Raw genomic sequence first — 24,844 nt, 5'->3', positions numbered from 1 at the left:
CTGATCAAACATCTCTACCTAAGCCAAGGTAGATAGAATAATAGAAACAACAAAGAAAAAACTAAACTAAAATAATTTATTTACAGTTAAAATATTAAAGGCAGAGTACATTTTTCATTTTTCTAGTTGAATTAACTATATATATATATATATATATATATATAATATATCTTCCAATAGTGTTTGTGTTTATTATCTGAATTTGACTATACAGGACCATAGATTATACTATGAACATTTGTATAATATTTATGTATAAATAAGAACTTCTAGTGCCTTCCAATTATAGCACAGTATATTAGTCATTTACTAAACTAAACTTTCCCAGACTTATTCTTTACACACAACATGTTGTTCTTTTTTACCAAATCTGACTGCTTGAAATTCAGATATGCTTAGGTAGGAGACCCCAAGATGAGTTAGCCCATGCACCTTGAAAATATCTTGCTCGCAGCTCTGACACATTAGTAAATATAATCCCTGAAATGACCCAGGGACCTTGTCAAGTTCAGGCCTTGTTTTCATGGTGTCTCTCCTGTAAGTGGACAGGTCAGTGGTGAAGTGACTCACCAGTTCCTGGTCTAAAAACAGGCCCGCCCATGTGTTCTTCAACCTTAAACACTGACCTGGAGACCAACTCTCCTGCTGCCCCAGATACCTCAGGAAACCGGATCTTTTTTGGATCTTTGGCAGAAGATGAAAGGGGGAAGAGTGTGTTGCATTGATGTTGATGCTATTGGATACCCTCACTTGCAGAGTGGCAGTCACACAGTTTTTACGTCAGCATTACTCCTCATAGAATCATAACAACAGATTTAGTTACAGAGGAAATGGCAAGACCACCATGACAAAGCAAGATTTAGATTTCAACATCTAGCCTTCCTTTCCCCACATTATTATTTATTTATTTGAAATTAAATAAACTTTTCCCCCTGATATACTGTACTTGTACCTCTATCACCTAAAACTTTTGATTATTTCATATTAAAACAATGCTGGTGTAATATTTGTTCTAAAATCTGTCCCCAACCAGGAAATATCTACTTGACCCAAACACACGGCTGCAGTGTCCATGTCGCTACTGCCACCTAGTGACGTGTGAGCTCACTACAATATGTGGTGTATCCTTGAAGGCCTGGCCATAAGGAAAAGGGCAAATACCGACTAAATCAATAAGATTTGACTGTCTTAAGCAAGAGGAGGAGGGTGCAAGGAGCCCTGGCTTTTATGTCCCCCTGTGTTGCATATCAGATTTATTTTCAGCCTCTCTGCAAAAGAACTGAGGAGAAGTAAATTAGATCTGTCCTCATAATATATCATGATATGAATGTTATATAAATGTCATCCAGTGGAGGAGAGAAACTTGTTACTACGTGGTACAGATGTTGTCCTACCGAGAGATTAAAACAGAATGACAGCGTCCTTTCCGCATGAAAGCTTCTACCAGCCTCGGCCTGCAAGGACCAAGACTTTAGTGTCATTCTCGGCTTCATGTTTAATGCTTAATCCGGTCAGTGTCATAAAGGATGCAGCCATGTTTTGATATGCACGAAGCAAAGGCGACACATGATGACTTGGTAGGTGCCATGTAGGAAATGGCATTGAAGAGAAATTTACGACAGCTGGTTTCTGCTCCTCTACTGCGGGGATCTGAAGGAGCGCATCCACCTCCTCCGTTGCAGCGATGCGCAGCCGTGCCGCATGACTCACAGCGGCGCAAATGGCACGGATGTAAACAGGGGGCGGGCGCAGGTAGGCCTAACCTGCACCTGTTCGTCCAATGGGAGGCCGCGTTCCTCCACACCCCCCCTCCCTTCTTCTCTCCAACCCCCGGCATCCCATTGGTCCGCCGTCGCGTCAATACAGGGCGAGGGGAGCCAGTAGGCGCAGCTTCGCGGAAAAAGAAGAAGCTGAGGGGGGTGTAGGGGGAGAAAAAAAAAAGATTAATCTGTCAAAGGCGAATTTGTTTTGGAGATGAGAGCGCGCTGACATCCAACCGAGCGAAACGTTAGAAGCCCCCCACCCACCAGGCACAGCGTCAATTGATGCGCAGGGTTTTTTCTGGGAGACGGGGGTCACGCCGATGCTCCGCCATAGCAGGTGGTTCTTGTGTAATCGTCCCGGGTCTCGTCGCTCGCCTCCGCTGCCCTGATCTGTCGTTTCAGCACTGGACAGCGACCGGGACCGAGGGCCGCTGAGAACACCGAGGCAATCCTGAGGCGGGGTAAGACTGACGCCCGCGACACAATGACACGACCTGCATGGGATTATGGGCATTGACACCGGGCCACTGTACTTATGTGTGCCGTGTGCGTGTGTGCAGCGGGAAGGTGCTTTTGTGGATCATTTATCCACGCGTAATTCCGTGACTGTGCGCAGCCTGGAGCGCACCGGTTTGACCGCTGCGTACATGGAGCCGAGGGATGGAGCTGCACTCACCAAATGCCCTTGAAACTCTACAGGCTTCGTGCTGCTAGCTGTGTGCGTGTGCGTGCGTGTGTGTTTGTGTTCGAGACGGAGAGAGAGAGAGAGAGAGAGAGAGAGAGAGAGAGAGATGGGTCATGGTGGTGGTGGTAACTGCGCAATTGTGTGTTCATATCTCTCTGTTCTGCACCTCTTTCTCTCCGTCCCTCTCTCTCTGTCGCTCCCTGTGTCTATCGTCCTCTCCCTCTCCTCTGCCTCCACAGTCGGTGCGACCCTCGCTTGGCTCGGGGCAATGCGCGGCTAGATGACTTCACTACATCAACAAGCACCGCGGTATCCCGGACTAATATAGCAGAAGCGCACCCCCCCACCCCCCTCTCTCTCTCCTCTGTCCTTTTCTCTCTCTCTCGCCATTCGCTGACTCCGAGTCCCTCCGTCCAGAGGCACCATGGGAAACCGTGGCATGGAGGACTTGATCCCGCTGGTCAACAAGCTGCAGGATGCCTTCAGCTCCATCGGCCAGGCCTGCAACCTGGACCTGCCGCAGATCGCGGTGGTCGGCGGCCAGAGCGCGGGGAAGAGCTCCGTGCTGGAGAACTTTGTCGGCAGGTAAAATTGACCACCAGAAATAGGATAATCCCTTCTCCTGTTAACCCTGAGCGTGACATAAGAGGCCTATGAGTTGCCAATCTGTGTGCAGAGTTCAGACCATCTCCCCTCACTGCTGCTGCGCCTTGAGATGAGCAGAGACCTCCAGTTTTGTGTAGCATTTCAAACGCACAACACATTTATCTCGTGGCTACTAACAGAGGAGAGAAGAGGTATTTGGGTTACATGCAGCACCTCGGGGATTTCAGCCCAATCGGTGCCACCCAGGCTCCTTCACAGTCCTAGAAATATCTTTACATCTTACAAGCATCCTTTCTGTTGCTTTGTGTTGTAAATGCAAACTGCAAAGTCCCATCTCTGCATGGAGCCATTTTAAAACCACATCATGCATGCAGCAGTGTTACCTCCCACTCCTGAAAACACACATGAATATTCATCTCGCCCCGGATTTTGGACACTTAAGACAAATAAATTATGAGCAGCTACATTTGAGGTGATCTTTTTTCTTTCCAGATAAGGACCCATGCCAACTGTAGAACAGGATTTCTATTGGCTGCATCAGTTCTAGTGTCTATAGATTTATAGATTTATCCAGGTTCCTACGGTAACTACCCAAGTGCTACTGTCTGTATGTCGTGCATTTTTCTGCAAATTTATTTCTGCACGATGACCTTTCAAATGAAGCATTACTATAATTATGACCTTCATTTCTCAGGATTCACTGAAAAGGGGATTACTTTCCTGCAGCATTTTGTTTGGGCTGAACAGTAAAAAGGGTTATAGGGTTAAAAGGTAAATGGACTGCATTTATATAGAACTTTTCTGGTTTTAATGACCATTAAAAGGACTTTGACACTGCATTTCACGTTTACCCTTTCACACACACACACTCATCCAGCGTCTCTATTTAATGTGCAGCTCTGTCAGTCGCCCATTCACACACTGATGGGGCAGTTTGGGGTTCAGTGTCTTGGCCAAGGACACTTTAATATGCAGACTGAGCCCGGGGATCAAACCACCGACCTTCTGATATAATAACAAATAAAATAACATGTTACAAATTAAAGCCCCACAACACTAATTATACTAAATATCAACTTTCTCCTCTTACAGAGTCCTGCTCACCAAACAGCTGTACATTGTTTCTGTGGCACAGGAGGGAGCTAGCTAACATCTGTGATAATAACCCTAGATGATGTCATCAGGGTTAGGTGGATTTAGGCTTAAATGTTTGACGGAATTGTTGTTGTAGTTTAAAAGATGAGGACATTTAATATTGAACACTTTCATTTGATTCTTGTTAGCTGCTTTGTGAGGATGCAGTGTCTGAGCTCTTCAGTCGGTGTGACCAAATAGTGCATTTCTTGGGCACTTCTGACATACACACATGCATGGTTCCAGATGGATGCATTGATTTTGGCCTGTTCAGCCGTCACTGAAAGTCGTAATGCTGAGTAATGGTCCATCTGTCCAACACTGACTCTGCATACTAGTCTGCTGAATGGACAAATGGCAGACTTGTCTTTTTTTTTAAACTCATCCCACTTGAGGGAGCTGTGAGGGTCGATATGTCTTAATCAGGTTTCTTTGAACAGACCTGTAGCATAGGAGGCAATAGTGACGGCATGCTTGGTGTGCATGGACACACACACACACACACACACACACACACACACACACACACACACACACACACACACACACACACACACACACACTGAGTCTGTGTGTGTGCAAGCCCCAGGAAACTGTGAGGTCATCGTTTTTAAATGAGAGCGCTCCCTGTCAAAGATGCCGCTCTTCATTTTGACCTGTTGTTTATCAGGTCACATTGTGCTGGGATGCAGCAGCAGCAGCAGCAGCAGCAGCTGAAGCTGTGTTTTAAAATGGCCCCTATTCCTCTCAGAGTGGATTGAACTGGCATACAGCAAAATAGATGAATGACACTGAAGACGTTGGCATGCCATTGATTAGAGTATAATTATAAGACATTTGCTCTTCAAGAGGATCAGGATGTCAGGATTGATAAATGTTTATATTGGCTGTGGTTTGACGTAAAGCATTGTGATGGGCTGTCTTTCCTCAGGGACTTTCTACCCCGTGGATCCGGTATTGTCACCCGTAGGCCACTGGTTCTGCAGCTTATCAGCGCCACTGCAGGTGGGTGCACGCACATTTACACACCCACACATGCAAGCATGCACACATACACACACATGCAGCCTCCCCCTTCTACCATTTTTTTAAAAAATGGCATTGTTTTATTTCTCAGGCTCTTTTCCTCTCAGATTCACGGAGAACAGCCGCCACTAATCTCAGTTATTCATTCTATGTTTTGATCCTCTCAGAATGGGCTGAATTCCTCCACTGCAAAGGGAAGAAGTTCACAGACTTCGATGAGGTTCGCCAGGAGATCGAGGCGGAGACGGATCGAGTCACTGGGGCCAACAAAGGCATATCAGCCGTCCCCATCAATCTGCGGGTTTACTCCCCACACGGTGCGAAAACAATAACTTTGCTGTGTATGAATGGCTGGCAGTGAGTGTCAAAAACAGGGTTGTTTGCTAGTGAGATAAATGCATTTGCTTGTTATGTTGGTGAAGAATTAAATGCAGGCAGCTTGAGAGATATTTTCAAAGGCTTCGTGTTAATATGGCTGAATATAGCACATTCAAATACACTTTCGTCCTCGACTGATGGCCTTAGATTTTTTGCTCTTTAAAATTAGCTTGTATATTAGCTTGTTTTTAGATTTTCTGGTTTATAACTCATTGCATGTACAGGAAAGGTCATTCAAATACAATTTTAAATGCTGAGATACATGTGATTGTTTAGTTGACAGTTAATAACAAGGCCTAAAATGCTTTGAGGGACATTTCATATTTATTCGGTCAAGTCAGGGCTGTGGTGCTGAAAGTGATATTTCTGCATCAGGATTGAGGTTCTAGACTTGAGTTATTCTACTGTGATTCACACACAAAGCAGATTATATACTATGAACTATGTGCATTTGAAAGTGAGTTGTCTGGTTCGCCAGTGATTCCCAGTTCCAGTCCTGGAGCCAGTTGCACCAGCTACAGAGATGTATCATTAAATTAAAGATAGTTTCATTACATAAATATTTTTACATGGAGGCTAGATAGCATCAATCTTTGACAGTGATAATTCGGTGTACCTGCTAGCTAATGGAACAAGGTGACAAAACAAGCATCCAGGACAGTTGATTCAAATGTCATGTTAAACGATTAATAATGGTTTATATAGGGAAAACTTGAAATACCTCAAACTACAAAATGTTACCATATATTGGTTTGTTTAGCATAATTTGATATTTTCCATTTATTCTAAATTACCTAAACATTTCTTAAACACAATTAAAGTCATATTTGCAGATGATTATCAGTTAGCCATGTTTATCATATAGTTAGTTTTTCTCCTCAAACAACTCTTATTAGAAAATCCTTTTAGTGACCTTCCGTCGACATGGTTGATAGCTTTTGATTTTCACAACTATTTACGCATCAACATGATTTAAGTCTACATTAACTAAGATATTACCTAATTTACTTTACTTTAATCATGCAACCTGATAGTTAATGCTTATATGCAAACTTAATGGACAAATATCTGATCCAAAACAATACTGGTCCAATGCTAACTGTTTTTTTTCTATTAGTACAGTTTTAATAGTTTTGGACATAAAGTCTTACTGAGAAATGTGGCAAATAGTTTTGTGTTTGTCTTTTTTCAAGTTTGGGGTCAATGTTATAAACTATATTGGACCAACCTCCGCTAAACAAATGAAAAGGAAATGATGGAGATCCCCCCTTTGACCAATACTAGGTCACCGAAACGTCACAGAGGTACAGTCAGTTCTTACATTACATTTCTCTGATTGTGCAGTACTGAACCTGACTCTCATCGATCTACCGGGGATCACGAAGGTGCCAGTGGGGGACCAGCCTGTAGACATCGAGCAGCAGATCAAGGAAATGATCATGCAGTTCATCACCAGAGAGAGCTGCCTGATCCTGGCCGTCACTCCGGCCAACACTGACCTGGCCAACTCTGATGCCCTGAAAATGTCGAAAGACGTCGACCCCCAGGGTAAGGAGTGGGTGAGGGTGTAAGGAAGGGATATTCGGAGTAATCGGCCTGTGGGAGGGGACATCTAAAGAGGAAGCAAAGAAAAAAAACAGGCTAAATGAAGGGTGGTCTTGTCGTTATTGTGCTGCATTCAAGAAGACACCAAATCTCTATAAGCTGCAGGGATGGTGCGTAGTGTTTGACCTTGTGCGCTGACCTTTCTGAATGTGGAAACAGAATTTCCCCTCAGGGACTGATCAAGTGTTGCATTATTATTAGATACGAGGGGCTGAGAGAAGGGGAAAATGGAGGATGAGGGCAACACGCATCAAAAGATAAATGTGAAATGGAAGATAAGAAGGACATTTGGAAAAGGTGAAAGAAAAGAGACAGACAGTGAGAGGTTAAAGAAAAAAATGTATCTTGTAGTTGGAATGATGACAGAGGGTGAAGAAGGAGGAAGGAAACAACTTAATTTATAGCCAGGAGTTTTAAACATGAGGCTGAAGAGAAGGACACAGGAGAGGAGACGAGGATGAATTAGCAGCGAAGAGAACGCCGACTTGGACAAAGTCACCTTGAGGGAGGGATGAATTACATCAAGGAGAGTGAGGTTGAGGAGTAGAGGAGAGAGAGAAAGGATGCGAAAGGCCTGAGACTCTTGGCAAGGATGATGCAGCAGAAGCAGAGTTATGTAGCTTAGGGTGAGAGGGAAAGAATTAAAAGATGAGCTGGATGCAAAGTTGGATAAGGACACAGATTCACAGTAGCCCCCAAAAATACCCACCGGGACTGAAGTGAGTCATGGTATGTGTCACTAGTGGATTCTTTAAGGCAGTGCAAATTAGATACAAATTTAAATATCAGAGAATGGATGGAGAAATGTAAGTGCTTCAGTCAGACTGTTGGTTTGGTCCCTTTACTCTAACAGAAAATAAATACTTAGTATTTAATTAATTATGATATACAGCCAGTGTGGCTGTGAGTCTATGTTTTCCAGATGACATTTTCAAGTTTCTCATATCCCAAACCCAAACATATTCAATTACCAATGATATGCAAATAACTTTTTGACCACTTTTCCAGGAACGAGAACCATTGGAGTTATCACCAAACTGGATTTGATGGATGAGGGCACAGATGCCCGAGAAGTGCTGGAGAACAAGCTGCTGCCGCTGCGAAGAGGTGTGCGTTACACTATAGTGAGCCATGCCAGACACATTCTTATATATTTCTTTCTCTTTCACAACATTTCATTCTCAATTACATCACGGTGTCCAGTAAGCCTGCCCCGTTTTTTTTTTTACCCTTTTCTCCTCAACTCCTTTTTCTGTCATTCGTTATTTCTCTCACCGCGTGTCCTGGTAAATTAATTCCCAGGTTACATCGGAGTGGTGAATCGCAGTCAGAAGGACATCGATGGGAAGAAAGACATCAAGGCAGCGATGGATGCGGAGAGGAAGTTCTTCTTGTCCCACCCAAGTTACAGGCACATGGCAGAAAAAATGGGCACCCCCCGCCTGCAGCGAGTACTCAATGAGGTGACGCATAGATTTTTTCCCCGTTGCTTACCCGTGCACAGTGCACTTTTCATATTAATAGGGGGCGGCCTACTTTCTTTTTTGCTTCCATTTCATCACCGCACATCAGTGTGGGTGATACGAGACCTTCAGTAGGTGAAAAATGCACTCGCTCTTTCTAGTTCAGTGGCAAATAATTTACAATTTCACTCTGTCAGGCCGCTCTGCGTTGTTATTGTATGAATGAGGCTTCTTCTCAGATTACAGTGAAATTGATTCATTGTAAAAAAAAAAAACTGTTACATTATCTACATATTGGTGGCTCTGTATGTGGTTACAACTTGTTTTATCTTGCGACCTTTGTGTCTCCATAGCAACTGACCAACCACATCCGGGACACCCTGCCAGCTTTCCGCAGCAAGCTGCAGTCCAGCTGTTGGCTCTGGACAAGGAGGCCGAGGAATACCGTGGATACCGACCTGATGACCCGTCTCGTAAAACCAAGCAGCTGTTGCAGTCAGTACCCCCGTTTTTCTCACAGCAAGATCATTTACATTAGATTCAGTTCAACGGGAAATGTGAATTTCTTTCCGTTGCTCTTCATTTGCTTCCTACTCAGTTTGTATTCTAGATGTTCGAAGAAGTAATTGCCAACTTGATCTGTTTGATGGTTTTCATGTGTTGTTTGTGTTTCAGGATGGTGCAGCGTTCTCTGTGGACTTTGATAAGAGGATTGAGGGCTCAGGAGACCAGGTGGACACGGTGGAGCTGTCGGGCGGAGCGAAAATCAACCGCATCTTCCACGAGCGTTTCCCCTTTGAACTGGTCAAGGTGAAATATTGCACATAAAAGAAGATGGCACTGTAATGAAAGCAGAAAAATCTATTTAGGTGCAATTATTCGACCAGTTTCAAGTAGAATTGGCTTTTTACCCCCTGTCGTCATGGGCTGGGTATCAAAACAAGGTCATGAATCCAATGCTGAACATTTCCTAACATGAGGATTTGTTTGCTTAAAGTAGCCAAATGTAAATAGACCAGTTTTTTACTGCAATCCAACCATGTCTATTTTAATTTTTTGGATTGAAGTGGTCCTCAATGGCACTTACAACTCTGTGTCATAAGTCTTTTGTCAAGATTGAGGACAAAATCCTGACAAAGATTCAGACTCAGGGTAATGACAACCTCCATTTGGAAGGTTTTTGTCTAGTTAATGAAAAATGCATCTTGAAAGCTGAATACTAGACTAAATGAGCTGCCAAGACATGTTTTGAAGACTATTTCCATGATTTCTTTCTCTATTGTTTCTCCTAATCCCTTTCAAACTCCTCGCACATGTAATTGGTCGATATTTTTCTCTTTATTGTGATTTTCACATCCTGAAATAGCTTCACTATTATCAAATACAGCTTTTCACACTATTTTCTCATCCTTCCTTATTTTATAATCATCATGTATGCCTTTTCTCAGGCTTTCTGTCATACTATCGTTCAACTTTTAGGTACTTTTCCACTTCATCTTTTCTGTATTCACCAGTGAAAATGCTTCTCTCTGTTCCCCTCAGATGGAGTGTGATGAGAAGGAGATGCGACGCGAGATCAGCTACGCCATCAAGAACATCCATGGTATCAGGTAGGAGTTTGTAGGGCTGAAATATGTGATTTTGTTTTTCCCATATCTCCTTGTTCAGCCCTACAACCACATTCTCTTCTTGCCAAAGTAGTACATGTCTATTCGTTGACCATTTTTCATACGTTTTTCACCAATAGACTCACATTTTCTGAAATAATTTTATCACTGATCACCACACTTAAATTTCTGTCCTCTTGTCTTTAAACAAGTGTAAATATAATTATTTTTAAACCTGTGGCCCGAAGAGATTTCCATATGTGTGGTAAACATCATGACAGAAAAACCAAAATCAAATTACAGATCTGTAAATTTGGTTCGCCAACAGCCCAAGAATACACAGTTTGGTTTGGAAGGGGATTTATAAACAAGGGAGGAGCATGTCGACTTTCCTTCTTTCTTTTTTTACACTCAGTTCAACCTCTCCGTGTGTTGCTATATTGATTCTGCAGCGGTTAGCCAGGGCAACCAAAAAAAATTGCCACCCAAGCGAGAGAGGAGCTGACTTTTAAAGAAACACTACATTTTAGCTTCAATTCACTCCAAAAACAATAACACGTCTATAACGGCAATTTTAACACATGAATAAAAAGGACGCCTTTGATATTGTGACCAGACAGAACTAAAACACAGATCAAAAACCAGGGATAGTTTTGGAGCTAAAACCAGTACTGCTACAACAGCAAATAACAAGTCCGATGCTTTTCATCACTGTTTGAACTTTTATCTCATCCTCGTGGTGTGTTTCAGGACCGGACTCTTCACCCCCGACATGGCGTTCGAGGCCATAGTGAAGAAGCAAGTCATAAAGCTGAAGGAGCCCTGCGTCAAGTGTGTGGACATGGTCATCCAGGAGCTGATTAACACTGTGCGCCAGTGCTCCAACAAGGTGAGTCATGTGATATATATCGGAAAGTGTAACTTGATCTGAAAGGGAAGGAGGATGATAAGAAGGAGATAATGGGTGATACATAGATGGATTCATGAAAAAAAGCTGCAATTAAAAAGGGTTTAACGAGGGGGAAAGAATGGTTTTGAGTATGATGTGTTATGTGTGATGTGTTTTCAGCTGGAATGCTTCCCGAGGCTGCGCGAGGAAACTGAGAGAATTGTGACGTCTCATATCCGAGACAGAGAGGGCCGCGCCAAGGACCAGGTAACGCTGCTGAGATTGTAATTGACGAACTCATACATTTGTTTGTAAGTACGATGTGATTTGTAGCCCACAGTGTAATCACATATGAACACAAAGCTAACTTCAGTAGCCAGTTCTTCTATCCATATCTGTACAATCAATGTACAAATTATCAAAATAGATGAACTAATAATTTAATTCAACCTCTGCCAATGCCCTTAACTTCAGCCAAGCCACACAAAATTGCAGACACTCATATCAGTCTATATACAATACAATACAACAATACAACCCACCTCTTCAGGACTAGAATTTAAATGTGTGAATAATGATGTGCACTCAAGTTATGTGCTCTCTCTCTCTCTCCTCTCTCTCTCTCTCTCTCTCTACTCTCTCTCTCTCTCTCTCTCTCTCTCTATATATATATATATATATAAGTAACTTTGAACTTTAATGACATTTATTATTCAGACTTAAAATAAATACAACACAATTACATAGAATGAAATGAAATGAAAAGCAGAAAAAAGAGATTTTGACATACCATAACTATAGCAATGCCTCCACAGCTGGGGCTGGTAGCGTGTAGTTCAAAATCTAGTATTTGGTAACACCATACATATGTTACATTGATGAAATAAAATAAATAATAATAATAATGATAATAATAAACTTAATTTATGCAGCACTTTCTCAAAACAAAGTGCTTTACATGAATAAGCAAGGACTAAGGACTAAATAAATTCAGGCAATTTAAATAATACAGAAAATAAGATTGAAAAAAACAGTAAAAGCATTACAGTAGATAAGAAACAAACAAGACTAAAAGGAATAAAATGAAGAAAGCCCCTAACAATAAAAAACAAAAACAAAATACATAATAATTTTTAAAAAATCAATGCCGCTGAGGAGAATACCAGAAGTAGTGAGTTGTGTGAAGTGCCAGGGACACACAGCAGGAGCTGAACGTACATCCACACGGCCTCCACCAACAAAAAACCCAAATGCCCTGTAAAAGTGTAATAAGTGGAAGAATGTGAGGATCTAAGATGGAGCGATCGAGCGGCATCTAAAGGTCACCAAAAGAAAATACGATTATAAAAGCGCTTTATAAATAACCCTAATACAGTTTATCTCTCAGTGCATCTGAAGGTCACCAATTAACATTAACATTTTATACCTTGTTTGTTTAACACATTAAAAATCCAGCTTTTATAGACTTTTATATACTGGACTGGGATAAGCTAACTGTTCAACCTGCTTCTTTATACTAATAAGCTAATTGGCTGCTGGCTGTAGCTACATATTTACCGTACAGAGATGAGAGTGATGTCCATCTTATCATCCAAGTCTCGGCATGAAAACTAAAAAGTGCACTTCCCCTGGATGTCAGACTCTTCCTCACGATACATTTTGCGTGTTGTTGCAGGTTCTGCTGTTAATCGACATCCAGCTCTCTTACATCAACACTAACCACGAGGACTTCATTGGCTTTGCTAAGTAAAGACTCCTCTTTGTAGCTGTGCCCCACGAATGATGAATGATTTATTATTGAACACGCCAGGCTAAGGAGAGAAATGCTCAGTAGTTTCCCTCGTACCCCTGTCATGTTTCTCTCCTCCCCTCCTTCGTCTGCGTTAACCTTGTTCTCCCTGTCGCCCTCTCTCACCTGACGTCTCGGCTTCGCTGCTCCTCCAGTGCGCAGCAGAGGAGCAGTCAGACCAGTAAGAGCCAGAGTTCAGCAGGAAATCAGGTGAGCTGTTATTTCCTTATGTGTCACACACAAAAAGCAGAGCACGAGGTCAAGGGAGTAGTGCACACACACACACACACACACACACACACACACACACACACACACACACACCACACAACACACACACACACACACCACACACACACACAAACACACGACAGGACGGCTGCTGCTGACAGAACGCAAAGACAGAGATGTTGAGAGGAAGGAGAGCTCATATACTTTCTTTCTTCTCAGTTTATCTTTTGCATTGCACAAACTGTGTTTATATATATATATATATATTTCAGCCCCATTTTTTAAATTTGATGTCATTAATTTCAGTTGTAGTCATGCATGCCGTATTACGTCCAGTGGGGCACCAGTTGTGTACAGTTCCTTCTTTGGTTTTTATCATTTGTATTTCAGTAAAATAATCACTTTGGGTTCTGTTACTTTATGCCACCATCATCACTGGTGTTATTGTTGAGACATTTCCCTTTGTTTGAACCCCCCCCCTCCCCTGTGTCATCAAGGTGCAACTTTGCATTTCATCCCCCCCATCCCTTAGTGAGAATCTCAGCTGCCCTCTTATGGGTGTCTGCTGGTGAGTATCGCTCATTGTGTGGGTTGTGGTTTTGCAATATGTCATTTTGTGCCTGCAGTAACACTTCTGCCCATTGTGTGGTGCTCTCCGGCACCGCCACGCTAAAAAATAAAATAAAGAACTTGTCATTTCCTCGCAACTTCACTCTGACAGGTGAAGAATGGCAAATTGGCTGCGTCTGGTCAGAGGCGTCATTTTCTTTAAGAGAAGTTGCACTAGAAACGAAACCATTTTCAGTGCTGCAGGGTGTCTAAACCCCCCACATTCCTTCCCATTGCAGGCCTCCTCTCCTCCTGCATCAGGCCTGATTGTAAGAGTTTACTCTCTAACCATTTACTCTCTAACACCCCCTCCACCCACCAAGGCCTGCTGACTACAAGGGGTTGCCAACTAGACAAATACAAATGGGAAATTTGCTTGTTTTAAAATCTCTAGAATAAGTTAAAAGTTGAAAGTATGAATTCCTGTAATACGCTGTCAGGGATCCAGCCCCACAGTTCTCTCATTTGTGTCCGTGACAGAGAGGCTTTGTAATGATTTGGGTAACCTCCTGAGTGAGTCTTAGGCGGTGCAAGACTGACAGTAATCTAACCTAATAATCACCTGGCACTGTGCCCACAGGCCTGTTTATGTTGGGCTTGTAGGGTTAATACACCTAACACAGAAGGCACACTCACACACAGGCTCTATTGTGTGCTTGAAGCACTTAACACAATGGTCACTTAACAAGCTAACACGGCTTTCTGCATGTGGCATTGTGAACACAGCTCCTTGAATGCACTTGACTCACATGCTAGCTATAGGCTGTGAGCGAGTCACAAAGACACAACGACACACCTAACCTGAACCTCCACACACATTTAACTGCAATCCCTGCATTGATGAGTTGCACAGATTATTTGAAATGTGTTTGAGAGATGGGTGAGTCATTTTCTTTTTTTCTTTTTTTAAATCAGAATCTCTCCAGATAAAGAGCTTCTGTCAGTCCTTTGTTTTCTTTTAAATTTAATGTTTTTTTTCTGACTGTCTGACCCTCCCGCACCTTCAGGTCATCCGTAAAGGCTGGTTGACCATAAACAACATCAGCATCATGAAGGGAGGAGCCAAGGAGTACTGGTTTGTGCTGACTGCAGAGAGCCTCTCCTGGTTCAAGGATGATGAGGTGAGTGAAGTCACTATGATCAATATTTTGTATATGAACAATAGATCAAATGATCATGAGTAATGTGAACTTGGGGTTCTTCATAATGACAATTCAAGAGAAAATTCACCGGACTCTGTTTAAGTGCAACACTACCAAGTAGTTTAATTAATATTTGAGACTTCAACAATAAACATTACAACAGTGTTGAGTAAATGACACGGATCTCACAGTTTTTTTTAATTGATTATATTTGCATCATTTTATTTCCAATATCATTGATACTTTACAATACAGAGCAACAACGGTGGTTTTGTAAGAAATCCCCTCATCTGCGCCCACGACTCTGCCGCGACAGGATGCAGCGCTTGGGTTCCGTCCTGCTGGCTGCTTTGGTGGGCTGATGTCTATCTGCCTGTCTGTGCCTGCTGTACAGGTTGGAGGATATTCTGCACAGCAAGTGTAGATAGGCAGACACACTGCAGCTCCTTCGGCCACACGGTGCTGCTCTGCTGTTTGTCCAAAGCTTGCTCTCTCGATTATCAAATACATTTTTATATGTGGTTGGGCCGGCCCACAGTCTGCTGAAGAATGCATCATGTCCACGGTGGAGCAGTTTACTTTGATTGCTAATGTGTAGAGCGCTGCCACATTTCTTTCATGCACCCCTTCTTTCCACTCATCTTTTCTTTTGTCTCTCAGTTTACTGTCTTTTTTCCGCACTTTCTTCTCTACCCACCTCCTTCCACTGGGAGTTTGAGCATTTGCTTCTTCTTAGCAAATTTGGAACAGTCCCAGTCACGACCAAATGTTCACTCAGACACCCAAAATATATGAAAGCACACTCAGCCCTCAGACGGCACATGGGCCGCACAGCTCTGGGTCTACACGTTGTCATTTGATACGTTAGTGTGGTAATGTAGGAAATTATAGACTCCGCTGGCTTCGCCTTGTATATTTCTGTTTTACACTCCGTGAACTTTTCTAGTCACACATGCGCGCGGACGCACGCACACACACACACACACACACACACACACACATTAGCGCGCCCTCCTCCCTCTCTTGGTGTGGTTGGCAGTTACTTTGGAACTGCTCGCATTCTTGGCAGGAAAATCACAAGTTTTTAATCCAAACATCGGCCTCCAATGTTTTCGGTGGAGAGAAGCCCCTCCATTAAATATCAATATGCCCCCAACCCCCATCCTTCACACCCCCCCCCACCCCCACACTCTCTTTTCCGACCTTCAAACCCATAACCAGATTACACTCCATGACATGAAGTCACTGTTAGACCTGGAATATTCCACATGCAGAGAAACGGTTGCATGTCCATTTTGCGTCTTTTTCGTACTTTCTCAACAAACCAACAGCACAATAACTTAACTATGCAAATTAAACTAGCCTGTCAAATGTAAAGAGTCAGATGTCAAACAAATATTCTTTGTTTCCCGTTTTTTTTTTCTTTTTTCTAATTCTTGCACCATCTGCAAAACACGTTTTCTGCCAGCTTTATGCAGTTATCTGACACCACAGCAATCTAGTAAACCTCACTGTCCTCTTCCCTCCGAGTCCTTCTTGGCCACCCACTGAAATAACTTCACTAGAGGTGTCTGACTGTATTTTCAAACAGCACTTGATTGATTGGCCCTTCGTTCTTTTGGCCTGTGTTTGATGCTTTGCAGCCACATTTGCTCCTCCCCCTTCCCGTGGACCACATCTTCATCAGAGCACCAGGCTAGCAGCCTGCACACTCACTCATTCATGCTATAAATTATGTGAGCCCGCTATTTTTGTGAGCTTTGGCTTCAAATCTTTTACCACTCTGGTTCAAAAGTCAGATTTTGACACCTTGGTTTTCACAGCATTTTTGTTAAATCTGCAGTTATTGTTGAACATTTGTGACACAAGTTTATTCCAAATAGGAGCGAAAAGAACGTAGTGAGTGTTAGAATGCACAATACAGATAAATACAGATAAAATACAGATTATAAATAGATAAAAAATAGCAGAGGGTGAAGAGGAAGCAACAGATGCAAAAAAAAACCACTTCTTGGAGACCTGAAATGTCAACAGAGAGACAGAGAGAGTGACAGACTGACAGAAGAGGGTCCGTGCCCAGTCTAACCAATGTGCAGACTACTGTACACCAGTATGACAATGAACAGGTAGTCTGAACACTGGGTGGACGGAGCCGGAGTTAAGGGTCAGGCCTTGTGTGCTGTTCTGCCATTCCAGATGCTCGCGTCTCTATCGTCTGTGCCCTCCCTTCGCGCCTCTCCATTTTGGCAGCAAGGGTCCCGTCTATCGAAAAACCCCTGGAAATTTGGAAATCGCCTCATCCTCATGTTTGCTGCTCTCCCCCATCTTTTTTGGTACACGTCTCTTGGCTTGTTTGTTTGTTTTGGTAGATGCTTGAGCTCGGGGTCCCCTCGCGGTCCGTTTCGGTCACGCCGGCCATGAAGAGTATCCAGCCTTGACGTGGCATATTCGCTCAGACGACTGGGACAGACTGGCTGCACGTTCAGGGAGGGGATATTACAAAAAAGAGGGAAAGAGGGAGACGGAGGGGGGAGTGAGTAAGGGAGTAAGGGAGAGGAATAGAGAGGAAGAGGGAGGGGACCTGTGTGACCATATATGGGCTGTAGTGACCCCTTTGGGAATACAACACTCAAGGGTGTGCAGAGTTTTCCTGTCTTGTCTTCTTCTTCTATCCTCATCTGCTGTATTTCTTACCTGCGACCATCCACCACTGCTTTCCACACCGTCAAACCAGATGTGGTCTTTCTCCTGCAAATCTTTCGCAAATCCACTTTCGCATTTTCTCCTCCGCGGTCTCGCCTCCTCCTTCGCCTGCCGTCTCTTTAACTTCTCCCTCCTTCCCTGCTTCTCTCTGTGCTGCTAAGCACTACCAGATGTTGAGTTTTAACGCCAGGCTGTCATTTAATCTCTCTCTCTCACTCTCTCTCCCCCCGTCTTCAAAAAAAAAGAAAAATCAGGCAGGAAGTGGGCCCCTCTGGAATGGAAAGAAAAAATATTGAAAAAATATAGAGGGGGAGGGATAAAAGAAAAAAGAAAGAGAGTTAAGAAAGATGGAGGCTTGGATAGACTGTAAAAAACGAGGAGCAGAGTTTCTTGGGCCTAAGCATCCGTCGCAGGCCGCTCTTCGAGTCTGTCCGAGCCTGAACCCAAGATGATAAATGTTTTATTAGAGCAGTGTATTATCTTGACCCTCAATGCTTTTCATTAATCTGCATTTCCCCTGTCTTTACAACAGCCAGAGAGTTTCCTAAGCCCTTAGCTTCCAGCTCGGCAAAAACGCACCATCAGGAACGAGTGTGTCTTGACCCACACTGTAATGACTTCCACATGTGCGCTCCTTCTCCCTTTTTCCTTCTCTGGTTCTGCTTAACCCCCCCCTCTCCACCCACTCCCCCCACCTCCCACTCTCATTTCTCCCCCATTCCTCCTCACTCCTGTCACCCCCCCTACTCCGCTTACCCTCTTTCTCCCTCTTTACAAACCTAATTTCACCTTTGTCTCGTCGATATCCTACGCTGCAGTTGTTTCCACATCAAAATGATTAACGGAGAGACTTGTATGAGTCATAAAAAGGGCGCATGATCTATATCTTCTGTTTTCCTCATTCACAGGAGAAGGAGAAGAAGTACATGCTCCCCCTGGACAACCTGAAGGTCCGCGATGTGGAGAAGAGTTTCATGTCCAGCAAGCACATATTCTGCATTTTCAACACGGAGTCAAGGTCAGCTGCGAGGCCCTAATATTTTTTTAAACCTGTGTAGTAGTTAGAGGTGCAACTAATTTGGCTGCAAATGAAACTAGAAGGTCACTCAGTCGAGCGCATTCCTCCGCCAAGACCCAATAGTAATTCACAAGATCCGGATTTTCATTTGGATTTGCACCAGATTGCACAGACTCATAAATATCAGTTCCCTAAACATTTTTTAATCAGGGTCCATGAATTATTATATTTTTATTATTAGAGAAATTAATGAAAATGTAAAAAAAAAACGCCTAACAATATTAAATAAAGTGAAAACAATTCCTGGATCTGTCCCCTGATCCGGATCTGCACCAAACATTTATGAGTTCTTCACTGACACCAACTGCTTCCTTCCACCACACATCGTGGAAATAAACCAAACACAGATGAAAACATATGCTCGTTCGCACTGGCAATAAAACTTTTGATAGCGGTGGAGTTGGAGATTTCAAGGCCAGCGTGCAAGCAATGGCTGAAATGTTTTGCCACGTTGAGTCTGTAAGCACACATGAACAAACTGGAAGCATTTCCAAAAAACCTACAGCGCAGTTCGTGGAGTTCACTGTGAAATATCATTTTAAAATACTAGACATTTTACAGGGGAGTACTGCATGGAGAAAATACTTCCAGGTCTCAATGTTGTAATAATGGGTTAATGATAATGACATAGTGAAAACAAACAGCCGATTTTTTCGACAGCACTTTAAGTCAGTGTTTTGCCAGAATTTCCAGTAATTGGCGCGTCTTGTAAAAAGTTTTATTGTAATTCAGTTTCTTCATCCCATTAAGTAACTCTTGGCTCGAAACCTAAAATAGGTCAAATAACAAAATGTCTCACGTGGAGGGAGGCACATAACCTTATAGACTGTTAATACTTACAGATGTCAGAGTTTATCTCCTCTGTTGAGCACAACAACGTTTATTTGAATAAATGAACGCTTCGTGTCACATTCTTGTACAGATTAAGTTCCATGGCTTCCACTTACAGATTCTCTCCTGTGTCACGGTGTTTAGGAATGTGTACAAGGACAATCGCACCTTGGAGTTGGCCTGTGACTCTCAGGATGATGTGGAGAGCTGGAAATCTTCTCTGCTTCGCGCTGGAGTCTATCCCGAGAAGACGATTACGGTGAGCAGACTCATTCATTCTCCATTCACTTTGTTCCTCCAGGGCCTTTACGACAGTGTCTTACCTTTGGTTCCCTTATTCTGTGTGATCCTGACCTTACCACGTTTTATATCAAACTCAGACCTGTCAAAAGCAACACGTTAATTAAATCTCTTACGACCTTGAGGGGAAATTTCCAGGATTTTAACGAGGCAAGCGTGGAATTTCTTTTTCATGGTGTATTCAAATGTCCATCTAGGTAAACTAATAAAACTGTCTCCCTCTACAGGTTGAGAGTGAGTCCACCACCACCGCAGATAACTTCTCTATGGACCCTCAACTGGAGCGTAAAGTCGAAACTATTCGTAACCTGGTGGACTCCTACATGGCTATTGTCAACAAGTGCATCCGGGACCTCATGCCCAAGACCATTATGCATCTCATGATCGGCAATGTGAGAAAAAAAAATGACTGAAATGTTTATTTGAGTGTATTCAAGTAAAGATACAACCAAATTGATGAAATGATTATAATGGCGTTTAATCATCTTTTCAAAAATACCCTTTTCTTTTCTGATTTATTATCCTGCACTTCCCCTTCGATGCCACTAGGTCAAGGACTTCATCAATGCAGAGCTCCTGGCCCAGCTGTACTCGGCAGGGGACCAAAATGCCCTGATGGACGAGTCTCAAGAGCAGGCCCAGAGGAGGGACGAGGTGCTGAGGACCCACCAGGCCCTGAAGGAGGCGCTGGCCATCATTGGTGATATCTCCACCTCCACCATCACTGTTCCCGTGCCTCCGCCTGTTGACACATCCTGGATGGGAGACCCCACTGGTGCACGCAGGTAAAATGAAATTAGAAGGATTATGCACATGCATGCTGTGACCATTTTAAATTAAAAAAAAACAAATGGTGCTTTTAAAATGTTGAAATACCTGAAAATGTTTAGCCTTCCTCCCTCAACATTATTCTGAATTACATCCTTTCTCCTCCCCAGGTCTCCTCCATCCAGTCCCACTGCCCCCAGGAGGATGTCTTCAGGCCAGCGCCCGGCTCCCAGAGGGGCCCCACCACCGCCAAATCGCCCAGGACCCCTGGGGCCTTTCAATAACACTGCTGACAGCCCGCAGGCTCCCAGCCGCCCAAACAGGGCTCCTCCTAGTATCCCCAGGTAAAAGCAGCCCAACACACAGCATGCTCTTTTGATATTTGTTTGAAAGTAGGGGTATTTTACCCAAAGTAGATGTTTACAATGACATGATGTGTGCTGATTCAAGCGAGAGGAAAATAAATGCTTCAATATTTTATTGAGGTAGAGTGGTGCGACATGGTACAAGTAGAGAGCAGGCATTTTCTTTTTCAGCTCCAATTTAACAAGGTGGTTAATCTATACCCACTTACAGCAATCAAATTCCACTCAATCACAGGAGTAAAGTAGCAAAAAATAATAGCAATAAAGGGTAAAATTTTAATTGGTGTTGCCCATGAATTATCATAAATGGAAAAACACAGAGAAAACAACCGTCCTGGCCTAAACACAAAACCATGCATGCACAGTCCAAGGGATCCAATGTGGGGGCTGGCCTTCAGTGTTAGGGTTAGCCAGGTGAAATGTTACAGGGAGACATAATTTGGGGGAAGGCTGACCACAAAGTCAATCAAGAGAAATTGAGTGTCGTTTTGCCTTCTTTCTGAATCCTATTTATAATATGAATACAGAACCTTGAAATTAAAAACATGTAAACACTGAAGATTAACCTTTTCTCTCCTCGTCTCTTTTTTTTTTTACTTCCATAGCCGGCGGCCCCCTCCGTCTCCTACACGACAAGCCCCACCATAATCATCCAGTGAGGGTTCCTCTCCTCTCTTCTCCCCCCGTCATCCTCATCCCTCCTCTCTTAGCCGTGGCTCGGCTGTCCTGTTCTCTCCTTAGTGCAGACACTGTCTTTGACCCCCCTTTGACCCTCGATTTCCTGCCAGGTGACGGTGTCCATATATCTATGTACAGTATGGTACTTGTCTTGTGGTGTATGTATACGTGCGCTTGTTGCTCGCCTGTGGTCCAGGTTTGCTTAGCAGATCCACTACCCACCAGTCCCTGGGACCTCTACACCCCCCCACGTACCCCTCACCAAGTCAGCCATCAACCCCACTTGCTGCTTCTACATGAAAATACGCTCAGCAGTCGTACTGCCCTACTCATTCCAAAATGCAGCATGGCACATAAGCTGCTTTTATTGCATGGGAGTGTGTGTGCGTGTGTGTATGTAAACAGGGGAGGGACTAATTTGCCTATATGTAGGCTGAGTATGATTTAGTATTGTATTAATTTATTGTATATTACCCCCCCTCCCCCAAAGTAAGTGTTAATTATCAGCTTAATGTTCTCATAGGAACAGAAGTTGTATCTTAGTATGTGTGTGTGTGTGTATTTGTGTGTGGGTCATTTTGTGTATGTGTGTGTAAGAGTGCGTGAGGACACGTGTGCATGTGCTGTCTGTCTGCACGTTTGTTGGCGTTTCAGTTGTATTTGTTTTCATGGTCAAAGCTGTTAATGATGAATCATAAAACCCCTGCAGTTAAATTTAATGTTGGACTTTTGTGAGTTGTTCCTGTGTTGTAGTAGCAGCCATACACACTTAGCAAGGTTGAGGAGCACCTTCAGTATTCTCTTATATGGAAACAGCCTCAATAATGCATTTACCCTTGTCATAGGTATCCACCCGTGCTGTACCAATGGTCAACTTGTGACCCATGCAGCCTTACGCTCTGATCCACACGCTGACTGCTGAGATCAAACTTGCCACTTGAAAAAAACAAAGAAATTAAGAAAAACAGTCGCGACTTAATGTGGCAAAACACAAGTTGAACGAAGAACATGCATTGCGTGTTTCCATTTAGCCTATTTCTCAGGTCTGACACATGCAACTCCGTGGACATCACACACTACCAATCTCTTCTCTCAACTCTTCTCATTTCCCCTATTCAAAAAACCATCGAAGCCCCGTCAGTCAGTCAGCAAATGCATCAGAGCTTAAGGTGCTGTTGTCAATGTTCAAGTGCTTCTCTGTCAGGTTGTTATTGTGTATGTGGGCCCAAACTGTGTTCTGATGTATATAGGTAATGATAAGGAGATACTGTACCTGTGGACTATAAAGACCTGATCCAGGATCCTAGCGCTTTAATCGTTCTCTGTCTCTATTCACTTAAATGCTCTCTTCTCTCTTTAGACTGCCTTACCGGCATGAATTACAATTCTGTATTGCCAAAGCTAAATGTAGAGTGGGGAAAAAATGAAGAAAAACACTTATGCTAAGACAGACAATGAAATGGTTCCAGGTGTAGTGGGATGGCGTTTGTTTAGCAGAAGGCATAATGTTAAACTGGGCATCAGTTGTTATTTTCTGTGTCTCTGTATCGCTCCTCAATAAACTTCTTCCTCATAATGTGATTTTTGTCTGCAGAGTCGTTTTTGGTTCAGCCACTGGGTTTTACAGAGAGCGTATGAATTTATGTAGACCACTCAGTGGAGTGCGGCAAACATTATACACTCTTGACAAATAATAAACTATGAATTATTTGCCTATTTGCTAATTTACACAAAAAACTTCATCAATTCTTGCTGGGTACATTGTCTAACATTGTCTATTCCCAATGGTGGCTGCAGCCACAAATAACTTGTAATTTTACAGGAAATTTTGTGTTTGGGTATTATTTGTTCACGATCACAGCACACCTGATATTGAATCCAAACGCTCATGCATTAGGTTTGGTTAAAGCCAATACCAGCGGACATTGGCCAAGAAGTGGCGTTAACCCTGGAGGGAATGGCCACTGTATCACAGGGTCAACACATACAGAGACAAACAACCATTCACACTCACATTCACACCAGCATTCAATTTAGAATCTCCACTTAACCTAACCCCAGTCTGCATGTCTTTGGACTCTGGAAGGAAGTGGGAGTATCCAGAAAAAACATGAAACTCCACATAGAAAGGCCCCATGTAGCTGAGCTGGGATTCGAACTGAGAACCTTCTTGCTATGAGGACATTATGATCATGTCTTTCTTTTTTCTGTGGGATTTTATTTTAGCCAGAAGATGGCACTATTAATTCATTTTAACTTTTCTGTTTGTGCAGTGTTTTATTCTTGGGCCTACCACCTAAATTATCTATCTATCTATCTATCTATCTATCTAAGGTTTTGTATGTGACACTATGCAGACTGTATACTTTAGAACACAAAGACCACAACCCCTCCTCTCTTAAATCTTAGATCACTGGGATGACTGAAGAATGGCTGGCTTTTGATTAAGTGTGTTTAAAGACATTGTTTTACTGCATAGCTTTTAAATCTAATTACATTTTAACAGTCCGTTAATCTTAGTACAGTATGTTCTTTTATCCTGTTCTATTGACTTACTATTGATTATACTCTTTTTAAAATATTTGTATTGTTATTTTAGCTTTTAAAATATATTTTGTGAGAAATCACTGTCATAGTTTATATAAATTTGTTGTATAATTCTTGGCTCATGGCCTTATGAGGAGTGTACATATGAAAGGTGTTATACAAATAAAGTTGGGTTGATTGGAATGTTGTAGAATTTAGTAAAGAGCGCTCTCTGGTGGCATTGTGTGGAAAGTGAACCCAACTTTACCATGACTCACTCGTTTACCACTTTGTGCAATAGAGAAAGCAAATACGTGTAACACAGACTTTGATTCGAGCAATTCTGATTGTATCTTATAGATCAGTGCATTTAGGTGATATCACCCCGTCATCCTCTTACAGCTTGTAAATGACGTAATCTGATCTGCAAATTAAAAGTTAATTTTAAAAATAGGATTTCCGTTTTTATTGTTATATTTTTTAAAGATCAAGTATAAAAAACTAAAGTGGACGGGCCCAACAACTCTGGAACGACCTGTCTGAGGAAATCAGAGTCAGTGATCTCCTAATTAATATTTGAGCCATTGAAAGTCTTTTACATTTATTTCATTCCTACAATAATATATTATTATTCCTACATAGATATATTATTTCCAATTAGCTTTCAC

The 24,844-nt window shown here is 42.7% G+C and overlaps 1 pseudogene; it reads left to right on the top strand.

Annotated features, from left to right (window-relative positions):
* Positions 1-1,876: 1,876 nt before the first annotated feature.
* On the top strand, positions 1,877-23,231 carry LOC117778111 (annotated as a pseudogene).
* Positions 23,232-24,844: the final 1,613 nt, after the last annotated feature.

The sequence above is a fragment of the Hippoglossus hippoglossus genome, chromosome 17, assembly GCF_009819705.1.
Source record: "Hippoglossus hippoglossus isolate fHipHip1 chromosome 17, fHipHip1.pri, whole genome shotgun sequence".
NCBI lineage: Eukaryota > Metazoa > Chordata > Actinopteri > Pleuronectiformes > Pleuronectidae > Hippoglossus > Hippoglossus hippoglossus.
Note: the sequence above shows the minus strand (reverse complement) of the source record. Positions and strands in the feature narration are given on the sequence as shown.